General features: G+C 46.0%; 1 pseudogene; it reads left to right on the top strand.

The window, feature by feature from the left end:
• Positions 1 to 3,286: 3,286 nt before the first annotated feature.
• On the top strand, positions 3,287 to 3,629 carry LOC114203970 (large ribosomal subunit protein eL27 pseudogene; annotated as a pseudogene).
• Positions 3,630 to 6,605: the final 2,976 nt, after the last annotated feature.

Raw genomic sequence — 6,605 nt, forward strand, 5'->3', positions numbered from 1 at the left:
GTTTGTCACCCCACTCTTGGGGAATTGAGGAAGGGAATCTGTAGTCTTCAGGGAACTTTTCTCTGAGTTTTCCTTTGCCTTCCTTTCCAACAGCCCTGGAATATCCTATATGTTGTCAGGGTTTGAGAGACCTGTTCTGGAGTTGCCTGGTTCTATGATAGCCACATGAATTTCAAAAGGACTACCCTCTCTTCTGAAATGGGAGGCAAGAGAGTGTGAACCAAGGGAAACTTAGGAATATCTGTGAAAAATGCTGCCCTGTCCTCCCAAAGATGCTCAAGGCAAAGTGCTTGCGAAGAATAGGAAAAGGGAAACCCCAGGCAGCTGGGGAAGAAGTCAACTCAAAGGTGAGTTCCATGAGGTGGAAATGAGTTTCCTTGTCAGATCTGAAGGTACTTCAGGCAGAGGGAGGCATTAGTGTTGCCTCTTTCCAGCCCAGTCTCACACCTCTCTCATGGACCGCCCCCCCCCCCGCCCCAGGACTGCCATGATGAGCGCCATGTGGTTCCCTGGACTCAGGAGCTCTTTTCTTTCTTTTCTTTCTTTCTTTTCTTTCTTTCTTTCTTTCTTTCTTTCTTTCTTTCTTTCTTTCTTTCTTTCTTTCTTTCTTTCTTTCTTTCTTTCTTTCTTTCCTTTCTTTCTTTCTTTCTTTCTTTCTTTCTTTCTTCCTTCCTTCCTTCCTTCCTTCCTTCCTTCCTTCCTTCCTTCCTTCCTTCCTTTCTTTCTTTCTTTCTTTCTTTCTTTCTTTCTTTCTTCTTTCTTTCTTCTTTCTTTTCTTTCTTCCTTCCTTCCTTCCTTCCTTCCTTCCTTCCTTCCTTCCTTCCTTCCTTCCTTCTTTCTTTCTTTCTTTCTTTCATTTCTTTCTTTCTGTCTTCTTCCTTCCTTCCTTCCTTTCTTTTTCGTTAAAGATTTTATTTATGGGGCACCTGGGTGGTTCAGTCGTTGGGCATCTGCCTTCGGCTCAGGTCGTAATCCTAGGGTCCTGGGATCGAGCCCTGCATCGGGCTCCCTGCTTGGCGGGAAGCCTGCTTCTCCCTCTCCCACTGCCCCTGCTTGTGTTCCCTCTCTCGCCATGTCTCTCTCTGTCAAATAAATAAATAAAATCTTTTTTTATTTATTTATTTGACAGAGAGAGAGAGCACAAGCAGGGGGAGTGGTGGGCAGTGGGAGAAGTAGGCCCCCACTTTGCAGGGAGCCCAGTGTAGGACTCAATCCCAGGACCCTGGGATCATGACCTGAGCCAAAGGCAGACGCTTAACTGACTGAGCCACCCAGGCGTCCTGAGCTCTTTCTTTTCTTTTCTTTTTTTTAAAGATTTTATTTATTTATTTGAGATAGAGAGAGCGAGAGAGTGCAAGAGTGGGGGTGGGGGTGGGGGGAAGGAGCAGAGGGAGAGGGACAAGCAGACTCTGCGCTGAGTGTAGAGCCCAACACAGGGCTCGATCTCATGATCCTGAGATCATGACCTGAGCTGAAATCAAGAGTTAGACATTTAACTGACTGAGCCACCAGGCGCCCCGTCATGAGCTCTTTTAAACCTTCTTTCCATGTCTTTGCACAGGTGGTTCCCTCTGCCCAGAATACCCTTCACGCTCTTGCCTACTTCTCAGTTTAGAGCTCAACTCCTTTGTGAGTCCTTCCTTGCCCTATTGCCCCAAGGAAGATTAAGTGTCTTTCTCATTGTTTCACCAAAGACCTGATATGTACACATAACATTTCTTCAACAAACATTTGTTGTATACCTCTATGCTGGGCCTTGGGCCAGGGTCTAGGAAAAGTTACAAACACACCCTTAGGGAGATGATTACATGAGCCAGAGGTCACACAGTTCAGTTACCTTCTGAGCCACAGATTCTCTGAACTCAGGGCCCAGCTGGATTTAGATAGTGTGGCCTTGTTGCATAGTTATTAATCATTGACCTGCTTGTCTCTTCTGTAAGCCATGAACTCCTCAAGTACATAGGATTCATTTTCCACATGTTTGGCTGAACCCTGGCATTATGGAGCAGCACCGAGCCCAGTGCAACCAGACTTGAAAAGTGTCTGAGGTCTGTAGCTCTTGTTCGATGGAAAGTTTCTCCTAAGATGGTCAGGAGAGGTGTGTGTGTATGTTGGAAACTAAGGTCCAGACTGAAGGGGGAATGACAGAGCCCAAGCCACTGCATGGTGTGGAAGGGGGTGTGAAGAGTGAATGTGTTTAACAGTGTAAACCACACATATGGAAATACTGTCCCCACCTCCACTGTACTGATATCCACGTAACATGGGTATAATCTGAAAGGAAAGGGTTTAGAGAATTTTGGCAGGAGTAGTGCCTCAGTAATTGTTCTTCTAGAAAATCCTGATTGACAGTCAGAACTTTGGTAAAGGACTGGATGGTTTCTTATATAGGAAAAAACATGAATCGTTTTTACAGGCAGATCTTAAGGTGAGAGAAACAACTGTGTTTGTGTGCTGACAGGCTGGCTTGAGTTGGAGAGGATGGCTTGTTTGGAGGTTCTAGCGGGGGAGCGCAGCTACTTGTATACCCTTGACCGAAGAACGGTCCTCTCCTCTATCGGGGAAGGTAGTCCTCTTCGACCGAGCGCGCAGCTTCGGGAGGGACGCACATGGAGCGGTGAGGGAGGAAGGGGACACCCGCCTAGCCAGCCAGATCAGCCGAATCAACCCTGGCGATCAATGGGGTGACAGATGTCGCAGCCAGATCGCCCTCACATCCTTGAGTTGGAGAGGATGAAGTGAGAGTCATAGACGGGAGGACCCGGAAGGATTGGCTCACGGGCACAGGGAGAGATGGTCTCTGGTGATAGTGATAAGGCCGCATATATGCTGGAAGACGCTGAGAGTCTGAGGTCCTGGGAGTGGTGGAAGTTCTCTTAAAATGCTTCAATTCACTCAGTAAAGTAGGAAGCAAGATCACTTCCTCAAAGTGAGCTGGGGGAGACATTGAAAGTTTGAAGAAAGAGGACAAGGTGTAAAGTACTTGCCTAGGGGGGTGGGAGAGAATGGGCTATGGAAGGATAATATGTTAGCTGGGCAGCGGTCAGGGCCCAACTGAAGTTTGTCAATTTAAATACACATCAGCTTAGCTGTTCTTCAGCTATGTTCAGCATGTGGAGCTGGCAGAGTTGGATTCGACCAGAGCTGTGGTTTGGCTGTGTGGAGGACACTTTTCCTGGAGACAGGCAAGTGAGTTGAAGATAAACAAAGGAGTGACTAAAGTGATTGTCCAAGTGGAAGTGCTGTTTCTTCCTTTCTGCTGTAGGCTCAAGTGGCTGGTGTTGAGATGGGCAAGTTCATGAAAGCCAGGAAGGTGGTGCTCGTCCTGGCTGGATGCCAATCTGGGTGCAAACTGGTCATCGTGAAGAACATTGACAATGGCACCTCAGACCGTCCCTACAGCCATGCTCTGGTGGCTGGAACTGACCACTATACCCCCCTCTCCGTACAAAGTGACAGCTGCCATGGGCAAGAAGAAAATCGCCAAGAGGTCAAAGATCAAGTCTTTTGTGAAAGTTTACACCTACAATCATCTCATGCCCACAAGGTACTCTGTGGATATCCTCTTGGACAAAACTGTCCTCAAAAATGATGTCTTCAGAGACTCTGCTCTTAAACACAAGGCCTGAAGAAAGGCCAAGGTCAAGTTCAGGGAGAGGTACAAGACTGGCAAGAACAAATGGTAGCTGCTGTTTTAGATCTGTTTTGGGTCAGTCATTAAAAATACCAAAAAAAAAAAAAAAAAAAGATTATCCATGGAATTTAAGCTGGATAAAGATCAAAGTGAATACACTGCGGTAAGGAGCCCGGAAGAGGTGGTAGACCCAGTCTGAATGTATATCCTGGTGGGATCTAAGAATATTTACTTACTGGAGGGAGTGAGCTGGCAAGATAGGCATAGGATCCATGGATTAGAGATTGCAGGGGCTTCTCTCGGCCGGGAGGAAATGGTTCCAGGGCACCTATGTTCGCTGCCAAGAGTGAGGCAGATCCTGTGGGAATCTCACTGAGCTCAGTAAATTGTGGGAAATCACTACTGCAGGAGGCACATGGCTGGCATACCCCACCCCTCATCCTCCCCAAAGTGGTCCCAATTCAGAGTATGTTGGTTCTGGACCCAGAGAGAGAAAAACCATGAGTGGAAACTTCAACAACTGTAATGCTGGTAGATGATTTGCTTTTAAAGTAGATGTTGGGGGCAACGTTCCTGGGGCGGTATGGGCCTTGGATCTTCACTTTTCTCTCGAAGAGGTGATGGTCATGTGTGTTACCTACATCCATGGACTTCCTAGCTGTGTAATCTGTGCCCCTCTCCTATTTTTCAAATCTCAAACAAACAAGCCGGATAATAAGCAAATGAGGCTTATGTTGTTGGTGAGATAAGTCTGCCTCCTCCTGTAGCTTTGTAATTAAGCCCTTTGTAAATTGTGGTACATACTGCTTTTTATTAACCAATGTCTCGACGCTCCAGCGACTGGGTGCAACCCCTGCTGTGCTTTCCGAGGCCCCTCTTGGAGCGGATCCGCATGGGCAGATGGGGCCGGTCCCTGGCCCAGGACACAGGGTGGGGGTGGTATGAAGTGACACGGCAGCTAGGCAGTGAGTCTGGGAAACACTTTGCCACTTCCACAAAGATGTAGGAGAAAAATAGAAGAGAGAGAAAGAAGAGGAAGAAGTGGATGAATCAGAAGGAACAAGCGGAAGAGGAGGAAGAGAAGGCAAAGAGGGAGGAAGAGGAAATGAAGAAGGACACCAAAAGGGATCAGTCAGATCCTAATCTTCCCGTCCATGCCATCAGCCCGTGGCATCTGAGCGCCTCATGAGACGAGGTAGGGGATCGTCAGGGAGGAAGGCCTTCTTCTGCCCCATGATCTTTCCAGCTGGACTTGGAACCAAATTGACATGAGACAGGTTAACAGGAGCAAATAAAATTTAAGGTGTGTACATATGGTGAATCCACACAGACATGAAACTCAGGGTAATGAGGCAACGGGAAGCTCGTATGAGCTCAGGACAAAGCTAAGGGCCTAAGGACACAAAGGTGAGAAAAGTCCTTAGCGAGAAGGTGAAAGGAGACGTTTGGAAAAACAAGATTGTTTTATCGTGCTTCTGAGTTCCTGTGGTAAAAGAGGTCTCTGTTAGTACTTCTCTCCCTGACGCAGGCTCTCCCTTCCAACGTAAATTTAGGCAGTTATGGGGGAGGCAGAAACTTCCCTGCATCTGCTGGGTTTTTATTACTTTTAACTCGAAATAATCTTTATGCCAGAGTGGCATATTGGGGGTGTCTCATCCTGTACACCTCTAGGGTGGTCACTCGTGCTCAGGCTGAGGATCAGCCTTCACTACCCTTTCCTATTTTCATTTTTTAAGAGTTAAAAATTCATAGGCCAAGAGGGTAGCATCTTGCACAATATATGGTTTTGGCTCTACACTCTCCCTATTCTCCCACCTGTTACTGAGTTTTCTGTTCAAATGGGAAAGGACAAGGGGTCTTGTCTTGGTGCTGTACCAGCACCAACTTGGGCAGGAGGTATTTGCTGATTCTTCTGTGCCCAGCACCTCCGAGGGCCCCTGAGAAAGACCAAAAGATTGTTTATGCATATTAAGTGCACATACATATTTATGGCAACATTCCTTCTCTCAAAAAGATTACAACTTGCTTAAAGTAACAGGCATATTAAACAAGTATATAAAATGTTAATTGCTAGACAGTGAATATGAAAGGGTCTTGAACAGGGTTGTAGGGCTCAAACCATCCCAGAGGTGTCAGAGGAGAAGATGGCTTTTATAGGACAGGCTGTCAACAATTTTGAAAAGACTTTGCTTGCCAAGTCTCAAAGGAAAATCTTTTACTTTCCTCAAACAGATACAGCCCCTGAGCTGACACGTTCACTTCCTACGTCAGACTTGGGGCCCAGAGCTACTGGGGATGAAAAGATTGTAGGGTCAGGCAGAGAATATTAATACCCTGTTTTCTTTTCAAGATCGGGAGCGGGAGGGATATGCACAGAAGGAAAATGCAAGAGAGCTACAGAGTGAATTGCAAAGAAAGCAAAAGTTTAACCAGGTCTTTGTGCCACTTGCCATCTACCCCCCCCCTGCATCCCCCATGTCCTGCCCTGGTCCTTGAGAAAGTAAATATTGACTTGAGCTAAGAAAGTAAATTTCTGCCAAATTTCTGGCCGAGTGTTTCTCCAAGGGACGTGGGGCAACCATAAAGTGTTTTAACAACCCCTATGTTTGAGTGACTACTGCATTTTCACTTACTGAGAAACCTTGTTCTCTGAAAAAGCATCTCTTGTACAAAACTTTGCTGTTTAAAATTGTATCAGTAAGAATGGATATATCATTCTTGCCTCTGAGTCGCTCTGACACAGAAGCAACTTCAATATACAACTCAGAGAGCTTCAGATAATGGGTGCTAGACACAACATTTCACAGCTGTATGCTTGACCCTTGAAAAACATGGGTTTGAACTTGACGGTCTACTCATATACAGGTTTTTTTTTAATTTGATATATACAATATAGTACTGTAAATGTATTTTCTCTTAAGATTTTCTTTTGCAGTATATAAAATTTATTTGAACATTTGTTATTCTTGAA

Source organism: Eumetopias jubatus, unplaced genomic scaffold (assembly GCF_037043125.1).
Source record: "Eumetopias jubatus isolate StellerSeaLion01/CBP00866 unplaced genomic scaffold, mEumJub1_p1.0 scaffold_8, whole genome shotgun sequence".
NCBI lineage: Eukaryota > Metazoa > Chordata > Mammalia > Carnivora > Otariidae > Eumetopias > Eumetopias jubatus.